At 77.0% G+C, this 15,786-nt stretch overlaps 8 non-coding genes across 8 annotated transcripts; all 8 read right to left on the bottom strand.

The window, feature by feature from the left end:
• Positions 1-1,175: 1,175 nt before the first annotated feature.
• On the bottom strand, positions 1,176-1,294 carry LOC144313207 (5S ribosomal RNA). Its single transcript, XR_013378929.1, has one exon. It is a non-coding gene; the product is annotated as a 5S ribosomal RNA (ribosomal RNA).
• A 1,675-nt stretch (positions 1,295-2,969) lies between these two features.
• On the bottom strand, positions 2,970-3,088 carry LOC144313206 (5S ribosomal RNA). The gene has a single exon (XR_013378928.1). It is a non-coding gene; the product is annotated as a 5S ribosomal RNA (ribosomal RNA).
• Positions 3,089-4,792: 1,704 nt separating this feature from the next.
• Positions 4,793-4,911, bottom strand: LOC144313205 (5S ribosomal RNA). The gene has a single exon (XR_013378927.1). It is a non-coding gene; the product is annotated as a 5S ribosomal RNA (ribosomal RNA).
• Positions 4,912-6,584: 1,673 nt separating this feature from the next.
• LOC144313204 (5S ribosomal RNA) lies at positions 6,585-6,703 on the bottom strand. The gene has a single exon (XR_013378926.1). It is a non-coding gene; the product is annotated as a 5S ribosomal RNA (ribosomal RNA).
• A 1,691-nt stretch (positions 6,704-8,394) lies between these two features.
• On the bottom strand, positions 8,395-8,513 carry LOC144313203 (5S ribosomal RNA). Its single transcript, XR_013378925.1, has one exon. It is a non-coding gene; the product is annotated as a 5S ribosomal RNA (ribosomal RNA).
• A 2,114-nt stretch (positions 8,514-10,627) lies between these two features.
• Positions 10,628-10,746, bottom strand: LOC144313200 (5S ribosomal RNA). Its single transcript, XR_013378923.1, has one exon. It is a non-coding gene; the product is annotated as a 5S ribosomal RNA (ribosomal RNA).
• A 1,699-nt stretch (positions 10,747-12,445) lies between these two features.
• On the bottom strand, positions 12,446-12,564 carry LOC144313188 (5S ribosomal RNA). Its single transcript, XR_013378911.1, has one exon. It is a non-coding gene; the product is annotated as a 5S ribosomal RNA (ribosomal RNA).
• Positions 12,565-14,264: 1,700 nt separating this feature from the next.
• LOC144313177 (5S ribosomal RNA) lies at positions 14,265-14,383 on the bottom strand. The gene has a single exon (XR_013378902.1). It is a non-coding gene; the product is annotated as a 5S ribosomal RNA (ribosomal RNA).
• Positions 14,384-15,786: the final 1,403 nt, after the last annotated feature.

Raw genomic sequence — 15,786 nt, 5'->3', positions numbered from 1 at the left:
CGGACCCCATCGTCGCACAGGCAGGGACACAGACACAGGTGCCCACGACACACACACACACAGACAGACGGAAGGACACAGGCACTCGGAGCTGGGCCACACGGCCTGTGGGGGCGAGGCAGCCACCCCGCCGGAGGGGCGCAGGCCCTGGAGCTGCGTCAGGAGCCCTGGCAGCCGCAGGCCCTGCAGCCACGGGGTCAGGGATGCCGTTCCGCTCCCATTCCTGCCCATCAGCCGAACCTCCGCGGGGCCGTGTGCCTGCGTGCGTGCGCGGCGCCCTGGCCCAGGCGCGGAGCGAGTGTCTGTGGTGTGTCTTGCTGTGTCCCGAGCGGCTCTTTTGGGCCTGGGTGCCGGCCGCCCCCGCGTCGCTGTGGTCTTGGCTGTCGCGGGGTCACGGAGCGCGGAGCCCGGCGCCAACGGGGGGCCTGAGGCCCCCGGCGGTCGGGCCGTCTGGTTGGTGTCCTGGGCACGCGGAGCGTGGCCCCCGGGGCTGAGGGCCGAAGGGACGGTGGTCCGCGGGGGACGGAGGGCATGTCCTTCGGAGAGAAGGTGCAGGCGGGCCCGGGCCGAAGGTGGGGGGGGTGTTGCGGGTGGCTGGGTGGCTTGGTCGCTGGGGGCGGTGCTAGGGGCTGGGGGCGGGCCTGGGGGCGGGGCCTGGGGCGGGGCGAGGAGGGCCCGCAGGCAGGCCCGGCCCCCGGCCCCCGGCTCCCAAGCACCCCCCCCTCGGCCCCACGGAGGGCCTCGCAGGCCTGCGAGGACGGGATCCAGCCCCCACCCGTCTCCCCCCAGCGACCGCACCGCCCCCCCGCGCCCCCGCCCCGAGGTTCCGGCTGTCGCCCCGTCCCCTCCCTGGGCCCCTTCGGGCCCCCTCGGCCCCCTCGGCCCCCTGGGACGCGCGGCCGGCTAGGATGCGGGTGGGCGTCGTTGAAGGGCTGCGAGGTTGAAGGGCTGGGAGGAAGAGGAGGTGTGTGGTGTATGTAGTGGCGTCCTGCCCGTGCAGCGGGCGCCCTCGGTGCCCCGCGGCGCCCTGCGGTGGTCCCGGCGGGGCGGGGGCCATGGCAGGGGTCGTCCGGAGGGCGCCGCCGCCGCCGCCGCCGCCGCCGCCGCCGCCGCCGCCGCGTTGGGCGAGGGGGGTGTTGGCGGCAAAGGGACGGACAGGAAGGCCGAAGAAAAAAAGCCTACAGCACCCGGTATTCCCAGGCGGTCTCCCATCCAAGTACTAACCAGGCCCGACCCTGCTTAGCTTCCGAGATCAGACGAGATCGGGCGCGTTCAGGGTGGTATGGCCGTAGACGTCCGCGCCTGCCGCTGGGCGCCCCAAGAGCCTGCTCTGCGCCTCTCCAGGCCGGGCGCCCGCCGCTCCTCAGCCCTCCTCCGCCCGCCCTGTGCGGCCCGCCTGAACGCCTGCCTGCCTGCCTGCCTGCCTGCATGCTCGCCTGCCGGCCCGACTGATGGACTGACCGCCTCCCGCGCCACGCCCGGGGTGGCGGAGGGCGCCTGCCCGGGCCGGGGGGTGGGGGCCAAGACGCGTCCCGCACCCCGGAGCCGAGTCTGTCGCGGGAGCCCGGGCGCGCTCCCGTCCCCGGCCTGTCGGGCTCGTCGCCGCCGCTCGGCTCCCCGGATGGCACGCCGCCCCACATCGGGCCGCTCGCTGGTGGCCGGGGGCCGGGGGCCGGGGGCCGGGGGCTGGGGCCTGGGGGCTGCGGGGGGGTGTCGGGGTGTGCCGCGGGCCGGGGCCGGCGCCGGCGGGCCCCTGGCCTCTCCTGTTCTTCAGCCCGCCTGGCTCAAAGCCAAGCCGGGGCCGCCCGCGCCGCCGGACCCCATCGTCGCACAGGCAGGGACACAGACACAGGTGCCCACGACACACACACACACAGACAGACGGAAGGACACAGGCACTCGGAGCTGGGCCACACGGCCTGTGGGGGCGAGGCAGCCACCCCGCCGGAGGGGCGCAGGCCCTGGAGCTGCGTCAGGAGCCCTGGCAGCCGCAGGCCCTGCAGCCACGGGGTCAGGGATGCCGTTCCGCTCCCATTCCTGCCCATCAGCCGAACCGCCGCGGGGCCGTGTGCCTGCGTGCGTGCGCGGCGCCCTGGCCCAGGCGCGGAGCGAGTGTCTGTGGTGTGTCTTGCTGTGTCCCGAGCGGCTCTTTGGGCCTGGGTGCCGGCCGCCCCCGCGTCGCCGTGGTCTTGGCTGTCGCGGGGTCACGGAGCGCGGAGCCCGGCGCCAACGGGGGGCCTGAGGCCCCCGGCGGCCGGGCCGTCTGGTTGGTGTCCTGGGCACGCGGAGCGTGGACCCCGGGGCTGAGGGCCGAAGGGACGGTGGTCCGCGGGGGACGGAGGGCATGTCCTTCGGAGAGAAGGTGCAGGCGGGCCCGGGCCGAAGGTGGGGGGGGTGTTGCGGGTGGCTGGGTGGCTTGGTCGCTGGGGGCGGTGCTAGGGGCTGGGGGCGGGCCTGGGGGCGGGGCCTGGGGCGGGGCGAGGAGGGCCCGCATGCAGGCCCGGCCCCCGGCCCCCAAGCACCCCCCCCTCGGCCCCACCGAGGGCCTCGCAGGCCTGCGAGGACGGGATCCAGCCCCCACCCGTCTCCCCCCAGCGACCGCACCGCCCCCCCGCGCCCCCGCCCCGAGGTTCCGGCTGTCGCCCCGTCCCCTCCCTGGGCCCCTTCGGGCCCCCTCGGCCCCCTCGGCCCCCTGGGACGCGCGGCCGGCTAGGATGCGGGTGGGCGTCGTTGAAGGGCTGCGAGGTTGAAGGGCTGGGAGGAAGAGGAGGTGTGTGGTGTATGTAGTGGCGTCCTGCCCGTGCAGCGGGCGCCCTCGGTGCCCCGCGGCGCCCTGCGGTGGTCCCGGCGGGGCGGGGGCCATGGCAGGGGTCGTCCGGAGGGCGCCGCCGCCGCCGCCGCCGCCGCCGCCGCGTTGGGCGAGGGGGGTGTTGGCGGCAAAGGGACGGACAGGAAGGCCGAAGAAAAAAAGCCTACAGCACCCGGTATTCCCAGGCGGTCTCCCATCCAAGTACTAACCAGGCCCGACCCTGCTTAGCTTCCGAGATCAGACGAGATCGGGCGCGTTCAGGGTGGTATGGCCGTAGACGTCCGCGCCTGCCGCTGGGCGCCCCAAGAGCCTGCTCTGCGCCTCTCCAGGCCGGGCGCCCGCCGCTCCTCAGCCCTCCTCCGCCCGCCCTGTGCGGCCCGCCTGAACGCCTGCCTGCCTGCCTGCCTGCCTGCCTGCCTGCATGCTCGCCTGCCGGCCCGACTGATGGACTGACCGCCTCCCGCGCCGCGCCCGGGGTGGCGGAGGGCGCCTGCCCGGGCCGGGGGGTGGGGGCCAAGACGCGTCCCGCACCCCGGAGCCGAGTCTGTCGCGGGAGCCCGGGCGCGCTCCCGTCCCCGGCCTGTCGGGCTCGTCGCCGCCGCTCGGCTCCCCGGATGGCACGCCGCCCCACATCGGGCCGCTCGCTGGGGGCCGGGGGCCGGGGGCCGGGGGCCGGGGGCTGGGGCCTGGGGGCTGCGGGGGGGTGTCGGGGTGTGCCGCGGGCCGGGGCCGGCGCCGGCGGGCCCCTGGCCTCTCCTGTTCTTCAGCCCGCCTGGCTCAAAGCCAAGCCGGGGCCGCCCGCGCCGCCGGACCCCATCGTCGCACAGGCAGGGACACAGACACAGGTGCCCACGACACACACACACACAGACAGACGGAAGGACACAGGCACTCGGAGCTGGGCCACACGGCCTGTGGGGGCGAGGCAGCCACCCCGCCGGAGGGGCGCAGGCCCTGGAGCTGCGTCAGGAGCCCTGGCAGCCGCAGGCCCTGCAGCCACGGGGTCAGGGATGCCGTTCCGCTCCCATTCCTGCCCATCAGCCGAACCGCCGCGGGGCCGTGTGCCTGCGTGCGTGCGCGGCGCCCTGGCCCAGGCGCGGAGCGAGTGTCTGTGGTGTGTCTTGCTGTGTCCCGAGCGGCTCTTTGGGCCTGGGTGCCGGCCGCCCCCGCGTCGCTGTGGTCTTGGCTGTCGCGGGGTCACGGAGCGCGGAGCCCGGCGCCAACGGGGGGCCTGAGGCCCCCGGCGGTCGGGCCGTCTGGTTGGTGTCCTGGGCACGCGGAGCGTGGACCCCGGGGCTGAGGGCCGAAGGGACGGTGGTCCGCGGGGGACGGAGGGCATGTCCTTCGGAGAGAAGGTGCAGGCGGGCCCGGGCCGAAGGTGGGGGGGGTGTTGCGGGTGGCTGGGTGGCTTGGTCGCTGGGGGCGGTGCTAGGGGCTGGGGGCGGGCCTGGGGGCGGGGCCTGGGGCGGGGCGAGGAGGGCCCGCAGGCAGGCCCGGCCCCCGGCCCCCAGCTCCCAAGCACCCCCCCCCTCGGCCCCACCGAGGGCCTCGCAGGCCTGCGAGGACGGGATCCAGCCCCCACCCGTCTCCCCCCAGCGACCGCACCGCCCCCCCGCGCCCCCGCCCCGAGGTTCCGGCTGTCGCCCCGTCCCCTCCCTGGGCCCCTTCGGGCCCCCTCGGCCCCCTCGGCCCCCTGGGACGCGCGGCCGGCTAGGATGCGGGTGGGCGTCGTTGAAGGGCTGCGAGGTTGAAGGGCTGGGAGGAAGAGGAGGTGTGTGGTGTATGTAGTGGCGTCCTGCCCGTGCAGCGGGCGCCCTCGGTGCCCCGCGGCGCCCTGCGGTGGTCCCGGCGGGGCGGGGGCCATGGCAGGGGTCGTCCGGAGGGCGCCGCCGCCGCCGCCGCCGCCGCCGCCGCCGCCGCCGCCGCGTTGGGCGAGGGGGGTGTTGGCGGCAAAGGGACGGACAGGAAGGCCGAAGAAAAAAAAGCCTACAGCACCCGGTATTCCCAGGCGGTCTCCCATCCAAGTACTAACCAGGCCCGACCCTGCTTAGCTTCCGAGATCAGACGAGATCGGGCGCGTTCAGGGTGGTATGGCCGTAGACGTCCGCGCCTGCCGCTGGGCGCCCCAAGAGCCTGCTCTGCGCCTCTCCAGGCCGGGCGCCCGCCGCTCCTCAGCCCTCCTCCGCCCGCCCTGTGCGGCCCGCCTGAACGCCTGCCTGCCTGCCTGCCTGCCTGCATGCTCGCCTGCCGGCCCGACTGATGGACTGACCGCCTCCCGCGCCACGCCCGGGGTGGCGGAGGGCGCCTGCCCGGGCCGGGGGGTGGGGGCCAAGACGCGTCCCGCACCCCGGAGCCGAGTCTGTCGCGGGAGCCCGGGCGCGCTCCCGTCCCCGGCCTGTCGGGCTCGTCGCCGCCGCTCGGCTCCCCGGATGGCACGCCGCCCCACATCGGGCCGCTCGCTGGTGGCCGGGGGCCGGGGGCCGGGGGCCGGGGGCTGGGGCCTGGGGGCTGCGGGGGGGTGTCGGGGTGTGCCGCGGGCCGGGGCCGGCGCCGGCGGGCCCCTGGCCTCTCCCTGTTCTTCAGCCCGCCTGGCTCAAAGCCAAGCCGGGGCCGCCCGCGCCGCCGGACCCCATCGTCGCACAGGCAGGGACACAGACACAGGTGCCCACGACACACACACACACAGACAGACGGAAGGACACAGGCACTCGGAGCTGGGCCACACGGCCTGTGGGGGGGAGGCAGCCACCCGCCGGAGGGGCCAGGCCCTGGAGCTGCGTCAGGAGCCCTGGCAGCCGCAGGCCCTGCAGCCCGGGGTCAGGGATGCCGTTCCGCTCCCATTCCTGCCCATCAGCCGAACCGCCGCGGGGCCGTGTGCCTGCGTGCGTGCGCGGCGCCCTGGCCCAGGCGCGGAGCGAGTGTCTGTGGTGTGTCTTGCTGTGTCCCGAGCGGCTCTTTGGGCCTGGGTGCCGGCCGCCCCCGCGTCGCCGTGGTCTTGGCTGTCGCGGGGTCACGGAGCGCGGAGCCCGGCGCCAACGGGGGGCCTGAGGCCCCCGGCGGCCGGGCCGTCTGGTTGGTGTCCTGGGCACGCGGAGCGTGGACCCCGGGGCTGAGGGCCGAAGGGACGGTGAGTCCGCGGGGGACGGAGGGCATGTCCCTTCGGAGGAGAAGGTGCAGGCGGGCCCGGGCCGAAGGTGGGGGGGGGTGTTGCGGGTGGCTGGGTGGCTTGGTCGCTGGGGGCGGTGCTAGGGGCTGGGGGCGGGCCTGGGGGCGGGGCCTGGGGGCGAGGAGGGCCCGCATGCAGGCCCGGCCCCCGGCCCCCAAGCACCCCCCCCTCGGCCCCACCGAGGGCCTCGCAGGCCTGCGAGGACGGGATCCAGCCCCCACCCGTCTCCCCCCAGCGACCGCACCGCCCCCCCGCGCCCCCGCCCCGAGGTTCCGGCTGTCGCCCCGTCCCCTCCCTGGGCCCCTTCGGGCCCCCTCGGCCCCCTCGGCCCCCTGGGACGCGCGGCCGGCTAGGATGCGGGTGGGCGTCGTTGAAGGGCTGCGAGGTTGAAGGGCTGGGAGGAAGAGGAGGTGTGTGGTGTATGTAGTGGCGTCCTGCCCGTGCAGCGGGCGCCCTCGGTGCCCCGCGGCGCCCTGCGGTGGTCCCGGCGGGGCGGGGGCCATGGCAGGGGTCGTCCGGAGGGCGCCGCCGCCGCCGCCGCCGCCGCCGCCGCGTTGGGCGAGGGGGGTGTTGGCGGCAAAGGGACGGACAGGAAGGCCGAAGAAAAAAAGCCTACAGCACCCGGTATTCCCAGGCGGTCTCCCATCCAAGTACTAACCAGGCCCGACCCTGCTTAGCTTCCGAGATCAGACGAGATCGGGCGCGTTCAGGGTGGTATGGCCGTAGACGTCCGCGCCTGCCGCTGGGCGCCCCAAGAGCCTGCTCTGCGCCTCTCCAGGCCGGGCGCCCGCCGCTCCTCAGCCCTCCTCCGCCCGCCCTGTGCGGCCCGCCTGAACGCCTGCCTGCCTGCCTGCCTGCCTGCCTGCCTGCATGCTCGCCTGCCGGCCCGACTGATGGACTGACCGCCTCCCGCGCCGCGCCCGGGGTGGCGGAGGGCGCCTGCCCGGGCCGGGGGGTGGGGGCCAAGACGCGTCCCGCACCCCGGAGCCGAGTCTGTCGCGGGAGCCCGGGCGCGCTCCCGTCCCCGGCCTGTCGGGCTCGTCGCCGCCGCTCGGCTCCCCGGATGGCACGCCGCCCCACATCGGGCCGCTCGCTGGGGGCCGGGGGCCGGGGGCCGGGGGCCGGGGGCTGGGGCCTGGGGGCTGCGGGGGGGTGTCGGGGTGTGCCGCGGGCCGGGGCCGGCGCCGGCGGGCCCCTGGCCTCTCCTGTTCTTCAGCCCGCCTGGCTCAAAGCCAAGCCGGGGCCGCCCGCGCCGCCGGACCCCATCGTCGCACAGGCAGGGACACAGACACAGGTGCCCACGACACACACACACACAGACAGACGGAAGGACACAGGCACTCGGAGCTGGGCCACACGGCCTGTGGGGGCGAGGCAGCCACCCCGCCGGAGGGGCGCAGGCCCTGGAGCTGCGTCAGGAGCCCTGGCAGCCGCAGGCCCTGCAGCCACGGGGTCAGGGATGCCGTTCCGCTCCCATTCCTGCCCATCAGCCGAACCGCCGCGGGGCCGTGTGCCTGCGTGCGTGCGCGGCGCCCTGGCCCAGGCGCGGAGCGAGTGTCTGTGGTGTGTCTTGCTGTGTCCCGAGCGGCTCTTTGGGCCTGGGTGCCGGCCGCCCCCGCGTCGCTGTGGTCTTGGCTGTCGCGGGGTCACGGAGCGCGGAGCCCGGCGCCAACGGGGGGCCTGAGGCCCCCGGCGGTCGGGCCGTCTGGTTGGTGTCCTGGGCACGCGGAGCGTGGACCCCGGGGCTGAGGGCCGAAGGGACGGTGGTCCGCGGGGGACGGAGGGCATGTCCTTCGGAGAGAAGGTGCAGGCGGGCCCGGGCCGAAGGTGGGGGGGGTGTTGCGGGTGGCTGGGTGGCTTGGTCGCTGGGGGCGGTGCTAGGGGCTGGGGGCGGGCCTGGGGGCGGGGCCTGGGGCGGGGCGAGGAGGGCCCGCAGGCAGGCCCGGCCCCCGGCCCCCAGCTCCCAAGCACCCCCCCCCTCGGCCCCACCGAGGGCCTCGCAGGCCTGCGAGGACGGGATCCAGCCCCCACCCGTCTCCCCCCAGCGACCGCACCGCCCCCCCGCGCCCCCGCCCCGAGGTTCCGGCTGTCGCCCCGTCCCCTCCCTGGGCCCCTTCGGGCCCCCTCGGCCCCCTCGGCCCCCTGGGACGCGCGGCCGGCTAGGATGCGGGTGGGCGTCGTTGAAGGGCTGCGAGGTTGAAGGGCTGGGAGGAAGAGGAGGTGTGTGGTGTATGTAGTGGCGTCCTGCCCGTGCAGCGGGCGCCCTCGGTGCCCCGCGGCGCCCTGCGGTGGTCCCGGCGGGGCGGGGGCCATGGCAGGGGTCGTCCGGAGGGCGCCGCCGCCGCCGCCGCCGCCGCCGCCGCGTTGGGCGAGGGGGGTGTTGGCGGCAAAGGGACGGACAGGAAGGCCGAAGAAAAAAAGCCTACAGCACCCGGTATTCCCAGGCGGTCTCCCATCCAAGTACTAACCAGGCCCGACCCTGCTTAGCTTCCGAGATCAGACGAGATCGGGCGCGTTCAGGGTGGTATGGCCGTAGACGTCCGCGCCTGCCGCTGGGCGCCCCAAGAGCCTGCTCTGCGCCTCTCCAGGCCGGGCGCCCGCCGCTCCTCAGCCCTCCTCCGCCCGCCCTGTGCGGCCCGCCTGAACGCCTGCCTGCCTGCCTGCCTGCCTGCCTGCATGCTCGCCTGCCGGCCCGACTGATGGACTGACCGCCTCCCGCGCCGCGCCCGGGGTGGCGGAGGGCGCCTGCCCGGGCCGGGGGGTGGGGGCCAAGACGCGTCCCGCACCCCGGAGCCGAGTCTGTCGCGGGAGCCCGGGCGCGCTCCCGTCCCCGGCCTGTCGGGCTCGTCGCCGCCGCTCGGCTCCCCGGATGGCACGCCGCCCCACATCGGGCCGCTCGCTGGGGGCCGGGGGCCGGGGGCCGGGGGCCGGGGGCTGGGGCCTGGGGGCTGCGGGGGGGTGTCGGGGTGTGCCGCGGGCCGGGGCCGGCGCCGGCGGGCCCCTGGCCTCTCCTGTTCTTCAGCCCGCCTGGCTCAAAGCCAAGCCGGGGCCGCCCGCGCCGCCGGACCCCATCGTCGCACAGGCAGGGACACAGACACAGGTGCCCACGACACACACACACACAGACAGACGGAAGGACACAGGCACTCGGAGCTGGGCCACACGGCCTGTGGGGGCGAGGCAGCCACCCCGCCGGAGGGGCGCAGGCCCTGGAGCTGCGTCAGGAGCCCTGGCAGCCGCAGGCCCTGCAGCCACGGGGTCAGGGATGCCGTTCCGCTCCCATTCCTGCCCATCAGCCGAACCGCCGCGGGGCCGTGTGCCTGCGTGCGTGCGCGGCGCCCTGGCCCAGGCGCGGAGCGAGTGTCTGTGGTGTGTCTTGCTGTGTCCCGAGCGGCTCTTTTGGGCCTGGGTGCCGGCCGCCCCCGCGTCGCTGTGGTCTTGGCTGTCGCGGGGTCACGGAGCGCGGAGCCCGGCGCCAACGGGGGGCCTGAGGCCCCCGGCGGTCGGGCCGTCTGGTTGGTGTCCTGGGCACGCGGAGCGTGGCCCCCGGGGCTGAGGGCCGAAGGGACGGTGGTCCGCGGGGGACGGAGGGCATGTCCTTCGGAGAGAAGGTGCAGGCGGGCCCGGGCCGAAGGTGGGGGGGGTGTTGCGGGTGGCTGGGTGGCTTGGTCGCTGGGGGCGGTGCTAGGGGCTGGGGGCGGGCCTGGGGGCGGGGCCTGGGGCGGGGCGAGGAGGGCCCGCAGGCAGGCCCGGCCCCCGGCCCCCGGCTCCCAAGCACCCCCCCCCTCGGCCCCACCGAGGGCCTCGCAGGCCTGCGAGGACGGGATCCAGCCCCCACCCGTCTCCCCCCAGCGACCGCACCGCCCCCCCGCGCCCCCGCCCCGAGGTTCCGGCTGTCGCCCCGTCCCCTCCCTGGGCCCCTTCGGGCCCCCTCGGCCCCCTCGGCCCCCCGGGGCTGAGGGCCGAAGGGACGGTGGTCCGCGGGGGACGGAGGGCATGTCCTTCGGAGAGAAGGTGCAGGCGGGCCCGGGCCGAAGGTGGGGGGGGTGTTGCGGGTGGCTGGGTGGCTTGGTCGCTGGGGGCGGTGCCAGGGAATTGCTAGGGGCTGGGGGCGGGCCTGGGGGCGGGGCCTGGGGCGGGGCGAGGAGGGCCCGCAGGCAGGCCCGGCCCCCGGCCCCCGGCTCCCAAGCACCCCCCCCCTCGGCCCCACCGAGGGCCTCGCAGGCCTGCGAGGACGGGATCCAGCCCCCACCCGTCTCCCCCCAGCGACCGCACCGCCCCCCCGCGCCCCCGCCCCGAGGTTCCGGCTGTCGCCCCGTCCCCTCCCTGGGCCCCTTCGGGCCCCCTCGGCCCCCTCGGCCCCCTGGGACGCGCGGCCGGCTAGGATGCGGGTGGGCGTCGTTGAAGGGCTGCGAGGTTGAAGGGCTGGGAGGAAGAGGAGGTGTGTGGTGTATGTAGTGGCGTCCTGCCCGTGCAGCGGGCGCCCTCGGTGCCCCGCGGCGCCCTGCGGTGGTCCCGGCGGGGCGGGGGCCATGGCAGGGGTCGTCCGGAGGGCGCCGCCGCCGCCGCCGCCGCCGCCGCCGCCGCCGCCGCCGCGTTGGGCGAGGGGGGTGTTGGCGGCAAAGGGACGGACAGGAAGGCCGAAGAAAAAAAGCCTACAGCACCCGGTATTCCCAGGCGGTCTCCCATCCAAGTACTAACCAGGCCCGACCCTGCTTAGCTTCCGAGATCAGACGAGATCGGGCGCGTTCAGGGTGGTATGGCCGTAGACGTCCGCGCCTGCCGCTGGGCGCCCCAAGAGCCTGCTCTGCGCCTCTCCAGGCCGGGCGCCCGCCGCTCCTCAGCCCTCCTCCGCCCGCCCTGTGCGGCCCGCCTGAACGCCTGCCTGCCTGCCTGCCTGCCTGCCTGCATGCTCGCCTGCCGGCCCGACTGATGGACTGACCGCCTCCCGCGCCGCGCCCGGGGTGGCGGAGGGCGCCTGCCCGGGCCGGGGGGTGGGGGCCAAGACGCGTCCCGCACCCCGGAGCCGAGTCTGTCGCGGGAGCCCGGGCGCGCTCCCGTCCCCGGCCTGTCGGGCTCGTCGCCGCCGCTCGGCTCCCCGGATGGCACGCCGCCCCACATCGGGCCGCTCGCTGGGGGCCGGGGGCCGGGGGCCGGGGGCCGGGGGCTGGGGCCTGGGGGCTGCGGGGGGGTGTCGGGGTGTGCCGCGGGCCGGGGCCGGCGCCGGCGGGCCCCTGGCCTCTCCTGTTCTTCAGCCCGCCTGGCTCAAAGCCAAGCCGGGGCCGCCCGCGCCGCCGGACCCCATCGTCGCACAGGCAGGGACACAGACACAGGTGCCCACGACACACACACACACAGACAGACGGAAGGACACAGGCACTCGGAGCTGGGCCACACGGCCTGTGGGGGCGAGGCAGCCACCCCGCCGGAGGGGCGCAGGCCCTGGAGCTGCGTCAGGAGCCCTGGCAGCCGCAGGCCCTGCAGCCACGCGGTCAGGGATGCCGTTCCGCTCCCATTCCTGCCCATCAGCCGAACCGCCGCGGGGCCGTGTGCCTGCGTGCGTGCGCGGCGCCCTGGCCCAGGCGCGGAGCGAGTGTCTGTGGTGTGTCTTGCTGTGTCCCGAGCGGCTCTTTTGGGCCTGGGTGCCGGCCGCCCCCGCGTCGCTGTGGTCTTGGCTGTCGCGGGGTCACGGAGCGCGGAGCCCGGCGCCAACGGGGGGCCTGAGGCCCCCGGCGGTCGGGCCGTCTGGTTGGTGTCCTGGGCACGCGGAGCGTGGACCCCGGGGCTGAGGGCCGAAGGGACGGTGGTCCGCGGGGGACGGAGGGCATGTCCTTCGGAGAGAAGGTGCAGGCGGGCCCGGGCCGAAGGTGGGGGGGGTGTTGCGGGTGGCTGGGTGGCTTGGTCGCTGGGGGCGGTGCTAGGGGCTGGGGGCGGGCCTGGGGGCGGGGCCTGGGGCGGGGCGAGGAGGGCCCGCAGGCAGGCCCGGCCCCCGGCCCCCGGCTCCCAAGCACCGCCCCCTCGGCCCCACGGAGGGCCTCGCAGGCCTGCGAGGACGGGATCCAGCCCCCACCCGTCTCCCCCCAGCGACCGCACCGCCCCCCCGCGCCCCCGCCCCGAGGTTCCGGCTGTCGCCCCGTCCCCTCCCTGGGCCCCTTCGGGCCCCCTCGGCCCCCTCGGCCCCCTGGGACGCGCGGCCGGCTAGGATGCGGGTGGGCGTCGTTGAAGGGCTGCGAGGTTGAAGGGCTGGGAGGAAGAGGAGGTGTGTGGTGTATGTAGTGGCGTCCTGCCCGTGCAGCGGGCGCCCTCGGTGCCCCGCGGCGCCCTGCGGTGGTCCCGGCGGGGCGGGGGCCATGTCAGGGGTCGTCCGGAGGGCGCCGCCGTCGCCGCCGCCGCCGCCGCCGCCGCCGCCGCCGCGTTGGGCGAGGGGGGTGTTGGCGGCAAAGGGACGGACAGGAAGGCCGAAGAAAAAAAGCCTACAGCACCCGGTATTCCCAGGCGGTCTCCCATCCAAGTACTAACCAGGCCCGACCCTGCTTAGCTTCCGAGATCAGACGAGATCGGGCGCGTTCAGGGTGGTATGGCCGTAGACGTCCGCGCCTGCCGCTGGGCGCCCCAAGAGCCTGCTCTGCGCCTCTCCAGGCCGGGCGCCCGCCGCTCCTCAGCCCTCCTCCGCCCGCCCTGTGCGGCCCGCCTGAACGCCTGCCTGCCTGCCTGCCTGCCTGCCTGCATGCTCGCCTGCCGGCCCGACTGATGGACTGACCGCCTCCCGCGCCGCGCCCGGGGTGGCGGAGGGCGCCTGCCCGGGCCGGGGGGTGGGGGCCAAGACGCGTCCCGCACCCCGGAGCCGAGTCTGTCGCGGGAGCCCGGGCGCGCTCCCGTCCCCGGCCTGTCGGGCTCGTCGCCGCCGCTCGGCTCCCCGGATGGCACGCCGCCCCACATCGGGCCGCTCGCTGGGGGCCGGGGGCCGGGGGCCGGGGGCCGGGGGCTGGGGCCTGGGGGCTGCGGGGGGGTGTCGGGGTGTGCCGCGGGCCGGGGCCGGCGCCGGCGGGCCCCTGGCCTCTCCTGTTCTTCAGCCCGCCTGGCTCAAAGCCAAGCCGGGGCCGCCCGCGCCGCCGGACCCCATCGTCGCACAGGCAGGGACACAGACACAGGTGCCCACGACACACACACACACAGACAGACGGAAGGACACAGGCACTCGGAGCTGGGCCACACGGCCTGTGGGGGCGAGGCAGCCACCCCGCCGGAGGGGCGCAGGCCCTGGAGCTGCGTCAGGAGCCCTGGCAGCCGCAGGCCCTGCAGCCACGGGGTCAGGGATGCCGTTCCGCTCCCATTCCTGCCCATCAGCCGAACCGCCGCGGGGCCGTGTGCCTGCGTGCGTGCGCGGCGCCCTGGCCCAGGCGCGGAGCGAGTGTCTGTGGTGTGTCTTGCTGTGTCCCGAGCGGCTCTTTTGGGCCTGGGTGCCGGCCGCCCCCGCGTCGCTGTGGTCTTGGCTGTCGCGGGGTCACGGAGCGCGGATCCCGGCGCCAACGGGGGGCCTGAGGCCCCCGGCGGTCGGGCCGTCTGGTTGGTGTCCTGGGCACGCGGAGCGTGGCCCCCGGGGCTGAGGGCCGAAGGGACGGTGGTCCGCGGGGGACGGAGGGCATGTCCTTCGGAGAGAAGGTGCAGGCGGGCCCGGGCCGAAGGTGGGGGGGGTGTTGCGGGTGGCTGGGTGGCTTGGTCGCTGGGGGCGGTGCTAGGGGCTGGGGGCGGGCCTGGGGGCGGGGCCTGGGGCGGGGCGAGGAGGGCCCGCAGGCAGGCCCGGCCCCCGGCCCCCGGCTCCCAAGCACCCCCCCCCTCGGCCCCACCGAGGGCCTCGCAGGCCTGCGAGGACGGGATCCAGCCCCCACCCGTCTCCCCCCAGCGACCGCACCGCCCCCCCGCGCCCCCGCCCCGAGGTTCCGGCTGTCGCCCCGTCCCCTCCCTGGGCCCCTTCGGGCCCCCTCGGCCCCCTCGGCCCCCTGGGACGCGCGGCCGGCTAGGATGCGGGTGGGCGTCGTTGAAGGGCTGCGAGGTTGAAGGGCTGGGAGGAAGAGGAGGTGTGTGGTGTATGTAGTGGCGTCCTGCCCGTGCAGCGGGCGCCCTCGGTGCCCCGCGGCGCCCTGCGGTGGTCCCGGCGGGGCGGGGGCCATGGCAGGGGTCGTCCGGAGGGCGCCGCCGCCGCCGCCGCCGCCGCCGCCGCCGCCGCCGCCGCGTTGGGCGAGGGGGGTGTTGGCGGCAAAGGGACGGACAGGAAGGCCGAAGAAAAAAAGCCTACAGCACCCGGTATTCCCAGGCGGTCTCCCATCCAAGTACTAACCAGGCCCGACCCTGCTTAGCTTCCGAGATCAGACGAGATCGGGCGCGTTCAGGGTGGTATGGCCGTAGACGTCCGCGCCTGCCGCTGGGCGCCCCAAGAGCCTGCTCTGCGCCTCTCCAGGCCGGGCGCCCGCCGCTCCTCAGCCCTCCTCCGCCCGCCCTGTGCGGCCCGCCTGAACGCCTGCCTGCCTGCCTGCCTGCCTGCCTGCATGCTCGCCTGCCGGCCCGACTGATGGACTGACCGCCTCCCGCGCCGCGCCCGGGGTGGCGGAGGGCGCCTGCCCGGGCCGGGGGGTGGGGGCCAAGACGCGTCCCGCACCCCGGAGCCGAGTCTGTCGCGGGAGCCCGGGCGCGCTCCCGTCCCCGGCCTGTCGGGCTCGTCGCCGCCGCTCGGCTCCCCGGATGGCACGCCGCCCCACATCGGGCCGCTCGCTGGGGGCCGGGGGCCGGGGGCCGGGGGCCGGGGGCTGGGGCCTGGGGGCTGCGGGGGGGTGTCGGGGTGTGCCGCGGGCCGGGGCCGGCGCCGGCGGGCCCCTGGCCTCTCCTGTTCTTCAGCCCGCCTGGCTCAAAGCCAAGCCAGGGCCGCCCGCGCCGCCGGACCCCATCGTCGCACAGGCAGGGACACAGACACAGGTGCCCACGACACACACACACACAGACAGACGGAAGGACACAGGCACTCGGAGCTGGGCCACACGGCCTGTGGGGGCGAGGCAGCCACCCCGCCGGAGGGGCGCAGGCCCTGGAGCTGCGTCAGGAGCCCTGGCAGCCGCAGGCCCTGCAGCCACGGGGTCAGGGATGCCGTTCCGCTCCCATTCCTGCCCATCAGCCGAACCGCCGCGGGGCCGTGTGCCTGCGTGCGTGCGCGGCGCCCTGGCCCAGGCGCGGAGCGAGTGTCTGTGGTGTGTCTTGCTGTGTCCCGAGCGGCTCTTTGGGCCTGGGTGCCGGCCGCCCCCGCGTCGCCGTGGTCTTGGCTGTCGCGGGGTCACGGAGCGCGGAGCCCGGCGCCAACGGGGGGCCTGAGGCCCCCGGCGGCCGGGCCGTCTGGTTGGTGTCCTGGGCACGCGGAGCGTGGACCCCGGGGCTGAGGGCCGAAGGGACGGTGGTCCGCGGGGGACGGAGGGCATGTCCTTCGGAGAGAAGGTGCAGGCGGGCCCGGGCCGAAGGTGGGGGGGGTGTTGCGGGTGGCTGGGTGGCTTGGTCGCTGGGGGCGGTGCTAGGGGCTGGGGGCGGGCCTGGGGGCGGGGCCTGGGGCGGGGCGAGGAGGGCCCGCATGCAGGCCCGGCCCCCGGCCCCCAAGCACCCCCCCCTCGGCCCCACCGAGGGCCTCGCAGGCCTGCGAGGACGGGATCCAGCCCCCACCCGTCTCCCCCCAGCGACCGCACCGCCCCCCCGCGCCCCCGCCCCGAGGTTCCGGCTGTCGCCCCGTCCCCTCCCTGGGCCCCTTCGGGCCCCCTCGGCCCCCTCGGCCCCC

This window comes from Canis aureus, chromosome 4, assembly GCF_053574225.1.
Source record: "Canis aureus isolate CA01 chromosome 4, VMU_Caureus_v.1.0, whole genome shotgun sequence".
Classification (NCBI taxonomy): domain Eukaryota; kingdom Metazoa; phylum Chordata; class Mammalia; order Carnivora; family Canidae; genus Canis; species Canis aureus.
The sequence above is the reverse complement of the archived record's forward strand: the minus strand, read 5'-3'. Positions and strand labels throughout refer to the sequence as shown.